The 18,907-nt window shown below is 49.0% G+C and overlaps 1 protein-coding gene across 3 annotated transcripts in view; it reads left to right on the top strand.

Moving 5' to 3' along the window:
* Positions 1 to 18,907, top strand: part of LOC146863473 (uncharacterized) — a 336,901-nt gene that overhangs the window by 159,916 nt on the left and 158,078 nt on the right. The window lies entirely within an intron of this gene.

An 18,907-nucleotide genomic window follows, 5' to 3' on the forward strand; every position in this document is an offset into this window, starting at 1 on the left:
GGATGCATTCCTAAAAGATGCAGGTGGAAGAGGCAATGTGTTTTAAGTACTGAACCACTGTATAATGAGGCTTTGCCTAGCTCGGCACATAGAAGCCGGATTTAACAACACTTTGCACATAGATAAATCCTCTTCACCGCCTCACTTAGCTAAATCGCCATTGACTAAGGCACCTAGGACTTTATCGCCACAAAGATGGCCTGACTCTTACTGTAACACAGTGTAGATTTTATTTTTCTGCATACTAGAATACATTTTTGAAAGGAAATTCATTCCAAAGTCATCACACATACTCTTCCACAGTGATACGGAGCACAGTGGAAACTCTATCCAGATGGGTGACATAGCCATGCAGAGGAGCTACTGGGTTATTTCTTCACAAGTTCCTGTACCCTGAAGGAAAAAGTCACCCCTCTCCTCTCTGCCTGTGAGAAGAATAGCTGACAGTGGGGGACAGAGGGACCAAGCAGCTGATCCCCAGCATTGAGCTAGTGCAGCTTTTCCAGCTTTGGAGCTCCTTGTTCCCTGGCACCACTTTGACCAGCTTAAAATGGCACCCTTTGGGAGAATTGACTATCTGGGGTGCTACTCTGTCCTCCATCTTGCACCCCTGTTATCTTGTCATCCCCCCCCCCCCCCCCACCCATATCAACGGTGATTGCCAGAAGGGCCATGCAACTGTGCAAACCCCTGGGTGTCACCTGTCTGTGAGGGCCTTTGGTGCGAGGTGCAACAGGGGGTGATTTTTTTCAGAGAACACAACCCAAAGTGTTGTATACCTGCTACTCACAACCACAGTCTTGGCCTGCGGTCTCTGTCACGCATCACCCGTAAAACCTGCCAGTGCCCTCCCTGTAGGCTTTCACTAGAGCGAAGAAGATATGTCTCCTGTATCTCCTGATGGGCCTTCAAAGCAGAAGAAGGCTGAAAGAGACACAACAGAACTCGCCCATTTCTGCAGTCGATTCCCTGAAGAAATCTTTGCTTTTGCTTAGTAGGTCTTTTTACTGGGTCTTTCCCCCAGGAGAGCTTGTAGTAAGGGTGTAATCTGTGGAGACTATTTGGTTCTCCCTCCCCTCAACGAATGAGGGAGAGGAACACAGCTGTAGGTAAATGGTACCATAGGTACCCAGGGCACTGTGACCAGAGAAGAACCCTAAGGGCTGCAGCACTTATTGTGCCACCCTTCGAGGCCCTGTACCCTGACACACACACACACACTGCCTTTGCAGGCTGAGTGTCTGGGTGCAGAACAAAACAAAACAAAGAGACGACATGGCACACATCCCTGTGTGCCATGCCCACAAACCACTGCCCTGGCATACATCAGTCACCCCTCTAGCTGGGTGCCCTATGCCAGTGGTGAGTGTACAGGTGCATGAGCCCTGTACCCCTACAGTACCCAGGTCCATTCCTGGGCCCTGTAAGTGCAGTGCTGTCATTAAGAGTATATGGTGCTGGGAGGTTGTCATTACGAACTCCACAGCACCATGATGGCTGCACTGAAGACTGGGAAGTGGTACCAGCCTTCTCAGCACATTAAACCCACACTGATGCCAGTGTGGGATATAATGTAAAATGCACGACAGAGGGCATCTTAGAGATGCCCCCTGAAACTCAACCAACTCCCAGTGACCTGACTGAGTGGCTGCGCAGGCTGCCACCACCAGACATGTTTCCGGACCCCTGGGTCGAGAGCTTGCTGCTCTCCGGGGCCTGAAACAATGCACATCCTGGGACGAGGTGCCAAGCCTCCTCCACCAGGATGTGCAGGGTTCACGAAGGAGAAGCTTCAAAGGCATGCCCCCTTTGTGAGCTTCTCCAGACCACTTGCTGTACTCAGCAACTGGCCCCCACTGGTTCTTCCCCCCACTTTGGGCGGGCCACCCGGTGGAAAAAACAAAGTGAGGAAGAGAGGTGTGCCCACCTCTGCCAACGCCACCCCTAAGGTAGGGGAGACGAGGTGAAGCACAACCTCGAGTCCCCGCCATCTTGAGGATGGGGGTACCCAGCCAACCAGGGACAGGCTCCTGCCCCCTCCCACTGGAGTGTGGCAGGATAGGGGGTGTACCCACCCCAGGGAAGGGACCCATTGGTCCCTGCCCTTTACCTACCTGTAACACCCCATAATTTAGTATTTAGGGGCACCCTGAACCTTTCTTCCTCAGATCCAGCAACCTCAAGAATAGAAGAAAAAGGATGAGAAGTCGTGCAGAGCTAACAAGAAGACAACGCCCACTGACTTGGCCCCAGCCGTACAGGCCTGTCTACCCTCGAACCTGCTCCTGCAAAATCCGGGCGTGTCCAGCGGCCAGCAACCTCAAAAACCCCGGAGGACCTGCCTGCATTCACTCTCCAAGCTGTTTCTCCCATGAACACCGGACGTGTTTGAACTGCAGCTTCTGGTGCCAGCCAGAAACCGCGAATCCAGCACACTCTGCACCCGCCGAGCCCGGCCTGTGTTTGAGTAAACAAACACCACGAGGAGGTCCCCCCAGCGATCCTGACCTGAGATCCGGCGACCCCTGACCTGCCTCCAGATGACGCCTGCAGCCTCAATCCATGAGAACCCCCCCTTACCGCGACCAGAGTGGGTAAGAAAATCCGATGTCTAAAGGCACCACTGCACCCGACGCCCCACGGCCTTGTGTGCCCAACCCAGTGGTGCCTGACCATCCCTCTACATCCCAACTTACCCCTGGAAGTGGTGGTCACACCTGGAAGATCTTCGTCCCCGAGCCTGCAGTGTTTCTTTGTCCCGGAGAATCTCCATTGAATTCAACAGGGCACCTGACCTCAAAATTGCACCCGGCTGCCCTAGCTCCGCTGAGGGTGTCCCTTTGGTGCTAACTGTGTCCCCAACGTGCCCTGAGCCTAACCCTAGGAGCTTTGCTCCCACAACCCTGTGGCCTTCTTGCTAGCAGCCACAAACCGGAGTCCCCCTATCCCCCATAGGATAACATTGGGCCTCAGCACTCTGCACCCGGCCACCCGAGTGCCGCTGAAGGTGCAACGCAACAGTGCATCACTGACCCTGGGAGACCCCTGAGTCTAACCCCGGAACCCTAACTCAAAAGACCGATTACTTACCTTGAAATCGATAACTCATTTTTCCTCATATGATAACATTGACACTTTTTCTCTCAAAAAGTTTCGAAGTGTCAACCTTTGAAAACTGCAAATGTTCCTTAAAAATCAGCCGATTAACCAAAACGCATTTTCTCAACTGTTTTCAGGAAATGTCCCAGTGCTGAATCCAGGATCCAGCACTGAGTAAGAAAAAGTAACAATAATCTAACTTACCTGCTAAGTGAATTTCCTCCCATAGGATAACATTGGTGATTCTATGGGAAAATGTTTCTAAGTGTCAACTTTTGAAATACAATAATATTCCTTAAAAATCGTACCTTTAACCAAAACGCATTTACTCACCTGTTTTCAGGAAATGTCCCAGGGCTGAATCTAGGCTCCAGTCCTGTGGTCAGAAAAGTAATCTGAAAAGTAACTAACTGCATTTTTCTTAAAAAGCCCATTCAATTGAATGTACTATACCTGCAATGTGTTGCAAACTGCTTTCTTAAACCTGTAATCAAAACCAGTGCCAGTTATGCTGCAACTCTGAACTGTGTTCAAACAAGTCAATTACTTCTGCAAAGTATTTATATGTTTACCTGTACCAGGCTTCTTGGTTCTAGAAATAAAACAACAATATATTTTTTATACAAAACAATTGGCCTCGAGTTCAGTTCTTGAGTGTGTGAGAGCATTTGCTGACTGAGTGTGTACAACAAATGCTTTACACTGTCCTCTGATACTGCCTTACTGCTCGACCAAGCTACCACTTTAGAGAGTAAGGTTCTATCTAACTTTAGCCTCTGCCAAACCTCTGCAGACTCCTGGACTCTATACACACTGTACCTCACTTTGGTGCAGTATATATAGAGCCAGTTTCTTACACTGCCATTTAAAACTAATCTAGGACGTTTCGTAAATTGGAATGCATGTCAGCATCTTTACTAATGCATTCATGTCGACCTTTAACCCTTCAACAAATACCATCTCTTTAAGGAACTCCAGACCAATTTTTCATTGCCCTTGGTCCTGAAGTTGTCCAGGAAAGACATCACCAACTGTGTTTTTAAAAAATGTTTTTATCTCCAGTAGGACTTATTCTTCTCCAGTATGTCTGGATACAGGCCAGGAAAAAACAGGACCGCGATCTGCAATGAGCACTATTTTTTCAAGCTGCTGCTTTCAAAATATCCTTTCTTCCCTCGAGTTGTGAGGATAAGCATTACTCTGTTCCGCTTATATTCGAATTGTCCCATGCCAAGGAGGGAAGACAGAACGCCGACTTCATCATCTGTCCTGGTGCATCGCCACGCACATTCAAAAGCTCCGGCTGCACCTTGCTCATCTCCATACCACCATGTTTACCATCTTTGCCATGGCATCTGTCTCTTCAGCACGTTCTGTTTGCAGGTTAATAGAGCGTAGGAGCTTGTTCTCTCTAGCTGTGAACCCTGTATTAGATTAATACCCAAGAAAGTCTGCACTTTATTCCCTTTTTGCTCCACATTTAAAGGCTCTGAAGAAATCCTCCCTAGTTTTGTTGCGGGCAGACATGGCTCCGAACGCTTAACCTCTGTCCTAATTGCCAGCCCGATCCTTTTTGGCAGATTTCTGCAAAAAGACACACCGTGGCTCACCCTGGACCAGTCAGTGCCAACAGTATTATATGCTGTTCTTTGCCCAGAAATCTCCAATGGCACTTGTCTGTCCTTTTGCCCCGCAGCACCTTTCAAATGTTTTTGTGGTGGCGGTAAGCAGCGATGTCTCAAAGGCTGTGTTTGCCTCCACCAAACTCTCCATTCAGGGGATTGGCTCTCAAAGTCCATTGCAATTCTGTATTTTTAGTCATCCAGCATCTGGGTTGCCACTATCACCCTCTGCTCTTCCCAACGAATGCGCGTCTCTTTAGTAATTCAAGCTGGTAGGGGAGGGGCAAACCACTGCTCTATGTCTGCAGAATTGACCAGGCTGGTAAACCCGACTTCCCACTTTTATTCAGTATTTCTTGGTCTCCAAGTGGCCCGAATAAGGCTCAGCAGATGGCTGGAGGGACCTGGTCCCAAGAGCTCCTAAGGATTGGGGGTATGAGAAATCTGCAGAAAATCCATCTAAACCTTTGCCCCAGAGCACCTATCAAGGGTTGTTGTAGTGCTGGTAAGCCACAAAGTCTTAAAGGCTGTGTTTTCTTCCACCATCAATTCCAAGGGTGTTTTCACTGCTAGTCGGTTTCAATGCCTTTTCTGGGCATCCAGCAGCTGGTTTGCCACCAACATAGTCTACTCCACACGAAGTGTGTGACTATTCTGTTGTTCGAGCGGGTGGGGGATTTGCAAACCACCGCAAGGTCTGTTTCCCTGAAGTTGACTAGGCCGGTCACCACCGACTCCCCCCTCTGATAGGGCCTTCACAGCACCAGGACAGCTCGACAGATGGACGGAGAGAGCTGGTTGCAAAAGTTACCATGTCAGAAGCCATCCAGGTGTGTTGCTGTCACAAATGCCAAATATATAGGAGATGGCAGGGCACTCTTTCAATATTTCATGCATCAGAACGCTCTCCTGTCCCCTAACGACTAACTCAAATGCCTGAAAGGTGTGTAAGTCCTCTCTCTCTTACAAGAATTTATCACGTTCCCGTGCCTCTTCTGAAACAACTGAAATGTGGTGTTTTGCATCAAATCGTTTAGATTGTCCAATACAAAAAGACATCTAAAGTTTTGACTCTTAACTTCGACGGCATTAGCTCAGTAGTAAGAGATGTGCCATCATCTCATGCAGAAATTGGAAGAAACTGTTTCACATTTTAGGTGCAGCAAAATTAAGGTGTTTCAGTGATTATGGTAAGCAACGCAGACTTCCAAACGAAAGAGCTCCTGAGGGACTGGGAAAGAAGATTGGGTCAAGGAGCTGTGCCCTCCCTGACCCACGACTATTGACATCACTAATGACGGGCAGCATGTTTTTAGGGGTTTCTTTATTTTTTACATTCTTTCTAGAGATGTCCAAATATGTCTGGGTATTTGTTACTTGGGGGTTGTGGGCTGTTAGCTACTGTCTCTTTAGTCCCTGGGGCAGTCAGTCCCCCGGCTACATACTCTGCACACAGGAAGAATAGCACCAGAGGCCTCCTGACCCCGGTGAACACTCTAGTCCCTGGATGAATCAGTCCCCCGGCTGCATACTCTGCACAGAGGACGGCTAGCTTGGGAGGGCTCCTGACCCTGGTGAACGCTTTTTAGTCCGCGGATAAATCAGTCCCCCCTGGTTACATACATACATACAGGGGACGGCTAGCTTGGGAGGCCTCCTGACCCTGGTGAACGCTCTTTAGTCCGCGGATAAATCAGTCCCCCCCCCCCCCCCGGCTACGTACTCTGCACAGGGGACGGCTAGCTTGGGAGGCCTCCTGACCCCGGTGAACACTCTTTAGTCCCCAGATGAGTCAGTCTCCCGGCTACATACTCTGTACAGAGTACTACTAGCACGGGAGGCTTCTTGACCCTGGTTAGCACTCTTTAGTCCCTGGATAAATCAGTCCCCCCGGCTACATACTTTGCACAGAGGACGGCTAGCACTGGAGGCTTCTTGACCCGGGTGATGTGTTGTATAGTGAACAACACTACCCTGTCCTTGAACTGGTGAGCATATTGTGTTAAAATCAATTAAGAGTAGTGGATGAGTATCAAGTGCAGATTCAATCCGAACCATTTTATCTCTTAAGCCCAACATTTCTGTGCCTATAAGCTCCTAAAAATACTATTCGATGCATGTGAGCTGTAGATCACATGCTTTGCATAGTCCTACCATCTAGTGTTGGGTCCAGATGTTTACAAGTTGTTTTTCTTCGAAGAAGTCTTTCCAGTCACGAGGCAGGTGACTCCTCCTTTCGGTGATAGTGCACATGGGAATCAACTCCATTGTTAGATTGTTTTTGAGCCTTTGGATTTGGATGTGAATTGCGGCGCTCCAGTTCAACACCGTTTCTCGGGTTCCCCTCGGTGCACAATACACTCACCCTCTACGGTATTGTTATCGATCATGCATCTTCATTCTCCGCGTATCGTATTTACTTAAAATCTCTTTCGATTGGGTAGCTTGTGGAAGGCTGTTGGGCCTACCCGTTGCGCAATAGATGGAACAGACTCCATTTAAATTCTGCCCTCGGTGCCACACAAAGTTCCCGCGCACCGACTGACACGAAGTGTGCAACTTGTGCTTGTCACTGGAGCAACAAGAACAGGACTGCGACGTGTATAAGGCTTTCCGATCGAAGAAGATGCTTCACGTCGTCGGGCTCGACGTCGCGGAATGCAAAGCCAGCACACAGGTTCCATTCTGGTCCTCTTAGGAGAAGATTCTGAACAGGAAACGGAAAAGCTATAGGAGCCGAGGAAGAACAGAATCCCATCTCCGTCTCGTAATCGGGCTCCGATGAGAACGAAGACATCCCGCAAGGACAGTGTACAGTGAGTACTGATCCTTCATTGCCCCAAAGTCCACCTAAGACTAAGAAGAAGGCCCCGGTCCAACCTCCGCCTGAGGGCCACGGTCGTCAGCGAGAACATGTTTCTAACGCCCCGCCCTCTGTCTTGGCACTGAAACACACCCCAAAGCCTTCTTGCTCTGAACTGAGTCATTCGAAATCGGGCACTAAGCCAAAACCTTCAGTATCAAAGTCAGTCAGGTTCAGCCTAACCCCCATCGATGCCGAAAACATCTTCGGATCCGAAAACCTCGCATCTAAAACACCGGCGCCGAAACAGAAGAAGGCGACGACTCCAGCAAAGGCGCTCCATTTTGATGTTCCACCCTCAAAACCGGATCCGAAACAATGAGTTCTCATCCAGGGGATACTCATCAAAGTCATAATCCATGAATAATCCCCGCCACGTGTGGGATCCCGGAGCATATAGAAAAAAAAATATATATATATATGACCAAGGCTGCTTGACAGCCGAAACGCGTCTTCTGCCCCCTCGTGTAAATAAATCTATGATTTCCAGCAAGACCGGTGTGGCTCGTTATATATTCTCAACAATGGCCCGAAAGCATTTCGACGTCGCACTCCCAGCAGAAGTAACCTCACAGGCAATTACAAACGGAAGACCTTTCTTTGCATGTTAGGGAAGAATTATATATATATATATATATATATATATATATATATATATATATATATATATATATATATATATATATATATATATATATACACACACACACAGACATGCAGCCTAAAATGTTTCAAACATGGCAAAAATGCTGAAATTACATAGGTTTGCATTGTAGTACCCCCAACCCATAAGGAAAAGAGTTACATCAGATTGGTCGCACACTGCTACACCTACCAGTCGTGTTCCCCCAATGAAAATGGTCCCTGAAGGTCAGCGTCGGCGGACACACCTATGCTCAAGAGTGCGTGCAAGTATGCATGGCGTGTGCCATCCCTGGACACGTGTTTCGAGGTAGTTGCCTCTCGTCAGCAGGGAGTAGGAAAATGAGAGTGGGGTTGCTGTGTAAGCTGCTAAAAACCTAATCAGGTCTAGTACCTCTCTTAGCGCGCAGGTGCGTAACCATGAGTCCGTCGACTCCACCGGCTCAAGGGAGCCTGAATATAAAGTTACATCAGATTGGTCGCACACTGCTACACCTACCAGTCGTGTTCCCCCAATGAAAATGGTCCCTGAAGGTCAGCGTCGGCGGATACACCTATGCTCAAGAGTGCGTGCAAGTATGCATGGCGTGTGCCATCCCTGGACACGTGTTTCGAGGTAGTTGCCTCTCGTCAGCAGGGAGTAGGAAAATGAGAGTGGGGTTGCTGTGTAAGCTGCTAAAAACATAATCAGGTCTAGTACCTCTCTTAGCGCGCAGGTGCGTAACCATGAGTCCGTCGACTCCACCGGCTCAAGGGAGCCTGAATATAAAGTTACATCAGATTGGTCGCACACTGCTACACCTATATTCAGGCTCCCTTGAGCCGGTGGAGTCGACGGACTCATGGTTACGCACCTGCGCGCTAAGAGAGGTACTAGACCTGATTATGTTTTTAGCAGCTTACACAGCAACCCCACTCTCATTTTCCTACTCCCTGCTGACGAGAGGCAACTACCTCGAAACACGTGTCCAGGGATGGCACACGCCACGCATACTTGCACGCACTCTTGAGCATAGGTGTATCCGCCGACGCTGACCTTCAGGGACCATTTTCATTGGGGGAACACGACTGGTAGGTGTAGCAGTGTGCGACCAATCTGATGTAACCATAAGGAAAAGAGGAAGCAGTAAACCAATTGTCTCACAACAATGCTTTATTGCCATAAAGCAAACTTGTAATTGCAGGCATTTGCCTGTAGGCTGCAGCAGAGTATCAAGAAACAAAGAAAACGGACACCTTGCCATTAAGGCATTAAGTGTAGGGGGACCGTGCCTTTAAGACCTGTAGGAGACCCCCTGCTCCCATGATGCACCACAGGTGACAGTTAGGTCAGTTCTTTTTTCCGGCTCCTTCTATGAGGATCCTGGAGCTTGAGCTCTTCAGTTTTTTGACTGAAAGTGACTTTTGTTCAGATTTTTTTCAGAAAATTCGACTTTTTCTGACTCCTTAAAGCCTATTCTGCTGGTTTTTTGATTTAAATCTAATTTTTTCCAGTCAGAATGCCTGCCTTATTCAGGAAATGCCCTTCCTGTGGCAATAAGATGGCACTGGCAGATCCACACTCAGTGTGTATTGTGTTGCTTCCATCTTCACACAATCCTGACCAGTGCTCCCACTGCCAGAAATTTTCCAGGCGCACTCTACGCGATAGAGAGCGCATAAAGCTACATGCCCAGCTGGAGAAGGAAAGAAGCCGTCATGGGGGCGACCATGGACCCTTCAAACCTCTCTCTTCAGCCAAAACACACCGAAAACGGCGACATGCCACCTCTCCTGAGCCCAGGATGAAGAAAATTCCAGGAGATTTGCCGTCGAAGTCGCCGTTCAAAAGACCAGGCATTCTTTGGCGTTAAGAGACTCATCTCGACGTCGAGATTCTCTGCCGCATACAAGTAAGTCGGCGTCGAGGCACAGCACTTCGGGCTCGAAGGCTGTTGGCCCTATGAGACCTGGAAAGTCTCCGTCGACGTCAAGGCTGACGTCGAGACACTCTCCGCCACCCTCAAGCAGGTCAGCGTCGAGAGTTACGATGGCGAACATCTCGCCGCAAGTAGGCTTGTCGACATTGAGAGCTTAGTCGAAGTCCCATCACTCGACGTCAAGAAGATCAACACCGACCCAACGTCATGGGAGGTCGACGTCTAGATCACCAGCTTGACTGTGAAGGTCGACGTCAAGGTCTCCAGATCGCCGCAGGCGATCGACGTCGAGGCCACCGTCGAGAGCGGAACAGCATTCCAAGAGCAGATCCCCCTCGATCGGCGCCGATGGTGACACAAACTTCATCGACATCGAGGGATAAAACGACAGCAGCCACAGAGGAGACCCCGTGTAAAGTGATGTCCAGGTCCAGATCGTTATCTGGGGACCAGTCATCATCCCCTGGACTGCATATCGTACAAATTTCTCCAGATACATCTCCTAAATCTACTGAAAGATATGGTCTCTCACCTCGCTGGCTGGAGAATGTGGGCACAGGTGACTGCAGAAGTCCGTGCTCGGACTACTCTTGCACTTACTCACCCTCTAGAATCTCACCGCGGAGAAGCAAGTGTCCTCCCAGGAGACCAAGATCGCCTTATACACGCCGATCACGGTCCAGAGATCGTCCGTCTTCTCCCAGAAATAGACGCCAATCAAGGTCCAGGGTTCATCACAGCGATCGTCCCCACAAAAGAAGACGCACCAGATCACCCACACGGTCTTCCTCCACCAGGTCCTCGGTCCGGGACTATTCTCCGACCTTTTCCTCGACTCCTCCATCTCGGGTGTCTCCCATTGATGACATTGCTACCTTCTCCGATGTCCTGGGTAGGGGTGCGCAGAAACTGAACATCGCGTTGCACACCCCTGTGGTTCCCGCATCGATCATATTTGACAAGTTGCACCATCGCACAGCTCCCAGACCTCTGCTTCCTTTGGTGCCAGGACTCTTGGAACCAGCTATGGCCACATTTCTCACCCCTGCTACGGTAGGCTCTGTGCCTTACAGGATTGCCAAAAAATATAAGGCCCCAGCCGAGGATTCCTTATTCCTCAGAGCTGACCCACCAGCGGACTCAGTCATTGTGGCGGCTGCCATGAGGTCGCATTCAGCGTCGGTGTCATCTTCTGTCGCCCCGGAGAAGGACAGTAAACAGATTGACTCCTATGGCAGGAGAATGTGCAGTACTTCAGCTTCGTACATGAAAGTTGCAAGTGCCTCAGCCCTTCTCGGGCGATATGACCGATCTCTTTGGGACTCTCTCTCAAGGTTCTCTGAAAAGCTCCCTAAAGAGGACCGGCAGGACTTCAATGAGATTCTTCTTGAAGGTGGGCTTGTAGCCAATCAAATCATAAGTGCGGCAGCGAATGCCTCAGATCTTGCCGCTCATGGTTATTCCCATGGAGTCTGTTCTCGGCCCTCAGCATGGCTGCGACTGACAAGCCTTAAGCCTGATGCGCAGAAGAAGATTTTAAACCTGCCTTTTAAAGGCTCTTCCTTGTTTGGGGCTCACGCCGATGACGAAATTAATAAAATGAAAACAGAAATGGACACCGTCAAGACTGTAGGGCTGGAAAAGCGCAAGGAATATCGGAAGCGCTTTCGTCAGGGCGACAAACGTTCCTTTCAACAGAGGGTTCAAACCCCTCAATGGTCCTCCCAGAATCAACAGAGGCCCTAATTCCAACAGAGGGGTCGTGGCAGAGGAAGAGGGAACGCCAAGCAGCAGCAGTCCACCTCGAAGCAGCCTCCCAAACAGTGAGGCTTTACTTTCTCCACGCCTGTTCGCCACTCCGGTAGGGGGGAGGATCGTTTTTCACCTGGAAGAGTGGGAAACCGTAACGAGAGACAAATGGGTGCTGAATATTGTGCGGCATGGTTACTTGCTAAGGTTCAAGTCTCCCTCTCCGTAAGTGCCCCCGCAATTGAAGCACCTTCCTCAACTTGCTTTTACAGAACGAAGTGGCTATTCTCCTCTCCAAAAGAGCCGTAGAGGAAGTTCCACCTCTCCAAAGAAACCAGGGGGTATACTCCTGCTACTTTCTAGTTCAAAAGCGAGGAGCAACCAAAAAGTACAGGCCTATCCTCGATCTGCGCCTGCTGAACAGGTTTATCGGAAGGGAAAAATTCAGAATGCTAGCCTTGCATCAAATCTTTCCGCACCTTCACCAGGGAGACTGGATGTGTGCAATCGATCTACAGGACGCTTACTTCCACTTTCCTGTCTCAGTGAAACATCGCAAATTCCTCAGGTTTCAGGTCTCTCGTCACCACTACCAGTACCGAGTGCTTCTGTTTGACCTCAAATCCGCCCCACGCACATTCTCCAAGTGCATGGCGGTGGTGGCTGCCTTCTTCCGCAAGCGGAAGATCTTCGTCTATCCCTATCTGGACGACTGCCTCCTGAAAAGTGCAACACCTGCGCTGCTCCAGCGCCATCTCTCGTACTACCTCAACCTGCTGCAGTCCTTGGGGTTGCAAGTCAACTACAAGAAGTCGGTCCTCAACCCCACTCAACGGATACACTATCTGGGTGCTTCCCTGGATTCTGCAGAGGCAAGCGTGTGTCCGGAGGAGAGATTGTCATCAATGCTTCTCAAGTGCAACACTCTTCTCGACACTGCACTTCCCACAGCCAGGCAAGTGTCTTCACATCTGGGGTCGATGGCCTCGTGCATTTACATTGTTCCCAATGCACGCCTTCACATGTGGCCTTTACAACAGGTGCTCGAGGATCAATGGTCTCAGAGGTCAGGTCGCTGGGAAGATCGCGTCTCTCTCCACCAAGCTGCCAGGGACTCCATCAGATGGTGGATGAAACGTTCTCATCTGCTGCAAGGAGTTCCTTTTCATCAGACGCCTCCAACACAGACAGTGGTCCCAGATGCCTCAATGCAGGGCTGGGGTGCTCATATGGGCCAGCTTCAGGTACAAGGTCTCTGGTCCAACACAGAAAGAAGCTATCACATCAACTTCTTGGAGCTACGAGCAGTCCATCTGGCGCTCAAATCCCTGTATCCTTCTCTTCAATCCAGCCATATTCAGATTCAGACAGACAACACAACAACTATGTTCTATCTGAGCAAGCAAGGAGGCACCAGGTCACGAGTCCTGTCTCTGGAAGCCCAATCCATTTGGCAGTGGCTGCTGGCGAGAGGCCTTTAAATCATTGCAGTCCACCTGCCAGGAACACTGAACGTGCAGGCAGGCGGCCTCAGCAGAGACTTCGTAGAAGCGCACGACTGGGTGCTCAACTAAGACGTCGCTCAGGAGATCTTCCGGCAATGGGGAGTACCGGACATCGATCTGTTTGCAGACGTGGCAAACAAAAAATGCCCCGTCTTCGCCTCCAGGTTTCCCCAGCAGGGATCACGGGGGAACGCACTTTTGATCAGCTGGTCGCAGACATTGCTGTACGCTTTTCCTCCTCTCCCTCTCATCCCAGCGGTCGGTCAGAAGTTCTATAGGACCAACACAAGGATGATCCTGATAGCACCGGAGTGGCCACACCAGTGGTGGTACCTGGATCTCCTCCAACTGTCAGAGGTGCCACACCGGAGGTTGCCCTGCCTCCCGAACTTATTGACCAAGAACCAGGGGAGAGTGTTCCATCCCAACGTTCCCTCCCTCCGGTTGACTGCATGGCTCCTGAAGTCATTCAATACGGACATCTAGATCTTCCGGCTGACTGTATGAACATTCTTCGAGAAGCAAAGAGGCCCTCCACTAGAAAGTCTTATGCCTTCAAGTGGAAGAGGTTTTACATTTGGTGTAGATATAACGCTTTTGATCCTACTCAAGGTCAAGAACAAGTGATTCTCCCCTACTTACTGCACTTGGCAAAGTCTGGTCTAAAGTACACCTCTATTAGAGTCCACTTAGCTGCTATCACAGCTTATAGAAAGTCTCCTACCCAGGCCTCATTCTTCCAACTGCCTGTAGTCAAAGATTTCCTAGAGGGGCTCAAGAAAGTGTTTCCATCAGTGAGGTCCCCTTCTCCTCCCTGGGAGCTTAACATTGTTCTCTCCAAATTGATGGGTGCTCCCTTTGAGCCTATCCATAAGGCATCTTTGCAGCATTTGACCTGAAAGGCTGCTTTTTTAGTAGCCATCACTTCAGCTCGCAGGGTAAGCGAGATTCAGGCCTTGTGCTGCAAGGAGCCTTACACTGTTTTCCACGCCAATAGAGTGGTGCTACGTACTCATCCGAGCTTCCTGCCCAAGGTGATTTTCACATAAATCAGGTTATCACGTTACCCACTTTTTTTCTTCAGCCAACCACTCCCCCGGAGAGAGCCTTACATTCTTTAGACCTCCGGAGGGTATTGAAGTTTTACCTTGCTAAAACCTTTTCGCTTAGAAAGTCTGACAGGCTCTTTGTCAATTATGGTTTAACAAACACCGGACTGGCTGCTTCCAAAAGATCTATTTCTAGATGGATTGTTTCCTGTATAGCCTTGTCTTATCAACTAGCCCACAAGGTTCTACAGGTCAGACCAAGAGCACACTCTACCAGAGGGAAAGCTTCTACTGCAGCTCTCCTTCGCAACGTTCCTATATCTGAAATTTCCAAAGCAGCTACATGGCGTTCAATACACACTTTTACATGCCATTACTGCCTAGATTCAGACGCACAGGCCGATGCCCAGGTGGGGCAGGCCTCTTTGAGAAATGTATTTGCATAATTGCTGTTTGAAAGTGATGTTACTTCATGTTCTATATGCTCTGTTGCTCGTCCGAGAGGCTTTGGGTATGGGCTTGCTACTCTATTCATAGATTATGACTATTGATGAGTATCCCCTGGATCAGAAGGATTAGTTACTTACCTGTAATCCTAGTTCTCATCCAGGGGTATACTCATCAAAGTCCTAAGCGACCCACCCACCTCCCCGGACGAGCATTTTCTTCAAGTTATTGTTTATTGATTACAGATCTACTCAGGTGCATATGCACCGTCAAAAAGAACTGACCTAACTGTCACCTATGGTGCATCATGGGAGAAGGGGGTCTCCTACAGGTCTTAAAGGCACGGTCCCCCTACTCTAATGCCTTAAAGGCAAGGTGTCCGTTTTCTTTGTTTCTTGATACTCTGCTGCAGCCTACAGGCAAATGCCTGCAATTACAAGTTTGCTTTATGGCAATAAAGCATTGTTGTGAGACAATTGGTTTAGTGCTTCCTTTTTTCCTTATGGGTTGTGGGTACTTCAATGCAAACCTATGTAATTTCAGCATTTTTGCCATATTTGAAACATTTTAGGCTGCATATATGTTTTCACATATGCATATATATGTGTATATATATATGTATTTTCTATATGCTCCGGGATCCCGCATGTGGGTGGGGATTATTCATAGATTATGACTGTGATGAGTATACCCCTGGATGAGAACTAGGATTACAGGTAAGTAACTAATCCAACTCTACATTCATCCAACAACTGGACATATCACCACCAAAGTGACACTAAAACGTAAAGTTTACCACATCCCTTTTAAAAAGAAGAATCTGGGCACTAACCCTTCTCCTCCTCCTACTCCTCCTTCTCCTGAGTCTCAACCATTACTAATTTCACCTGCTGACTCACCACCACCATTTACACCTGATAATCAGGATGATGGGGATTGAGCTAGGGGACAATGATCCACCACCTACAGACCCCTGGGGAGATTATGACACTAATCCTCCCACGGGAAACAATTCTAATGTGTACCCTACTATGCCCTCTTCATCAGATGACAGTGTAGGATACATAGAATTGTTAAACAGAGCTGCCAATTACCATGGGGTCCCGTTACATAAGGAATCCCTAGAAGAAAATTTCCTTTTTAGGTCGAGGACGTCCGGTCTGCCGAAAGGCAGAACCGGAAGTCGGAGATTTAATGACTTGGAGAAGAGGGGCTTGAAACCGCCCCTCTTCTCCCCTGTTCTCCATTGGCTGGCCTCTTGAATGCTGGCCAGCCATTGGAGAAGAGGTCAGTCAGTCAGATTAGGCCACGTCCTTTTCGGATCGGGGGGCGTGTTTTTTTGCAAGAAGTCTCAAGGAGGAGACAACAGCAAAACACGCCCCCGAATCCGAAAACGACACTGCCTTTGCGGTGGTGTCTTCCGGTGCGAGTCCGTTGATCCGTGGGTGGCGAAGGGGGGAATCGCGCTCCGTATTGCTGCTGTGTGTCAACGCCTTCCTGTTTCATTCGATCGTGTGAGAGTCACTTTAGAGCTTAGAACGCATACAAAAGCAGCGCTTAACCCGAGGCAGATTCACGGATTTAATGACTTGGAGAAGAGGGGCTTGAAACCGCCCCTCTTCTCCCCTGTTCTCCATTGGCTGGCCTCTTGAATGCTGGCCAGCCATTGGAGAAGAGGTCAGTCATTCAGATTAGGCCACGTCCTTTTCGGATCGGGGGGCGTGTTTTTTTGCAAGAAGTCTCAAGGAGGAGACAACAGCAAAACATGCCCCCGAATCCGAAAACGACACTGCCTTTGCGGTGGTGTCTTCCGGTGCGAGTCCGTTGATCCGTGGGTGGCGAAGGGGGGAATCACGCTCAGTATTGCTGCTGTGTGTCAACGCCTTCCTGTTTCCTTCGATCGTATGAGAGTCACTTTAGAGCTTAGAACGCATACAAAAGCAGCGCTTAACCCGAGGCAGATTCACGGCGCTGTGGTTGGTGGGAGCAGGTTTCTTTTATCCTTTGACAGGTTCAGTCTCCCTTTACCCATTTTGTAAAGAAACGTAAACACGTATCATAATATTTAGAATCAGAAACCAGCCCCCTGAACTGTTTTATTACTGCACACACACTGCGGGACATTTTCCTACTTTTAATTATGCGCTATCTTCCATCTCTGCTTTAATGACAGCCCCCCAACCCCCCACTCCTGCCCCTGCCCCAGAGAGAGGGGATCGGTGTCTTTTCACGGCGTCCCCTAAGTCTATAGACCGGCTCAGTTTGAGGCGCGTCGTTACAAGATTTCGGCGTTGGTGAGCCTTTATCTAAGCAGCAGACACTTTCACAACCCAGCACCCCTCCTCCCCGCGCCCCTTTTTGTGTGGTCTCTTCCCCTCCCGGGGGCTGTTTGACAAAGGCAGTGTGTTAACTAACGCTTTTGTTTAACTCCGCAATTTCGATTCAAAACATTCTTAGAGCCCGGCCCTGCTGCGTGCCGTGTTTGTTATTAGTTCTTAGAGGCGAGCTTACAAGGAAGCGAGGTGGTATTGGCTTTTTTAAAGGTCGGGTGCACAATTATCTTTTAAAGAAGTAACATTAACACAAATAACATTATTGAGGCGCCCACTGTGCGTTCCCATCCGTCGCATTACAACGCAAAGAGCTTTAACTCTAAAAACAGGCAACACCTATTATTACATTGCAAATACTTTTTGAAATTTATTTATTTGGTTTTGAGTAAATATAGTCAACGTGTAAAACTTGTTTTTTATCTCTGCTGTTGGGCAGAAGGGAGGTGAAGGTGTTATAGTTGGGCTTCTGTTATGGTGCTGTTCTATTCTGGGCAACCCGCCCTTTCTCCTTGTAATGCGCAGTAGAATGATTCCACTCGAGTCCGTTGATCCGTGGGTGGCGAAGGGGGGAATCACGCTCCGTATTGCTGCTGTGTGTCAACGCCTTCCTGTTTCCTTCGATCGTGTGAGAGTCACTTTAACATAATCCTGACTGAACACCCATCGCGCCCGAAACTGTTGCCACAGAAGGGGGATGCTACAAAATATATATTTTTTTTGGTTTAATAGGTCCAAAATGTGTTTTAACTGGTGTGTAACTTTCTGCGAAATTGTGCAGGCTGTGTGCAGCGCAGCCTTGGTGCTGCAGTCGTTGGTTTAGAAGCTCTTTTGGCGTGGTGTTTTATAGGGACAATAAACATGGAAGAAGTCAGAGTCACGGGGGTGCCAGGCCAGCCGTCCCACCCTTGTGTCAGTGCGGCGGTGTTGTGTGCCGTTTATAGCCTCGCAGAGGTGATTCACGAGCGGGTGTGTGCTTTACTCGCCATTCTGCCAATGATTAAGCCTCATGTGCATTTACAATGCAATGGTCTCGGCATTGGTAAAGTTAGAGCTATTGGCATTGCTCATGACATTATTTTTGTTTGTTTTTTGTTTTTAAAACATTTAAAGAAACAGCATTGTCATGAGCAATGCCAATAGCTCTAACTTTAACAATGCCGAGACCGTTGCATTGTAAATGCTTGTTGAAACTCTTAGCAGTTCACACAAATCCTCGCACACACTTCCCATGCTCACGGGTATGCTCAGACCTGTAGATGACATTTTTAATGATCCTGTCCGCGCACGTATCCTCACCCCCAGAGAAATATAAATCTGCACCATCAGACTCCGCTTACATCAGGGGGCAGTTACCATTAGATTCTCTACTGGTGTCCAATGCACGTAAGAGGGCTAGTTCCCAAATGTCAGGAGGTGCTCCACCCCCCATACGTAGAGTCTAAATTGATAAACGTCCTGGAAAAAGAATAGCCTCCCAAGCTGCAAACGTTTGGCGCATTTCCAATACCCAAGCACTTTTAACCAGGTACGATAGAGCGCATTGGGATGAAATGGAGCAGTTGCTCCAATTTCTTCCTGATGAGCACAAGTCCAAAGCTCAAGTGCGGGTGGGGCAGCTCAATTCCATCAGGTGTGCGATGGATACGGCTGACACTGCAGCTAGAGCTGTTAACACCAGC

This window comes from Triturus cristatus, chromosome 2_2 (assembly GCF_964204655.1).
Source record: "Triturus cristatus chromosome 2_2, aTriCri1.1, whole genome shotgun sequence".
Taxonomy (NCBI): domain Eukaryota; kingdom Metazoa; phylum Chordata; class Amphibia; order Caudata; family Salamandridae; genus Triturus; species Triturus cristatus.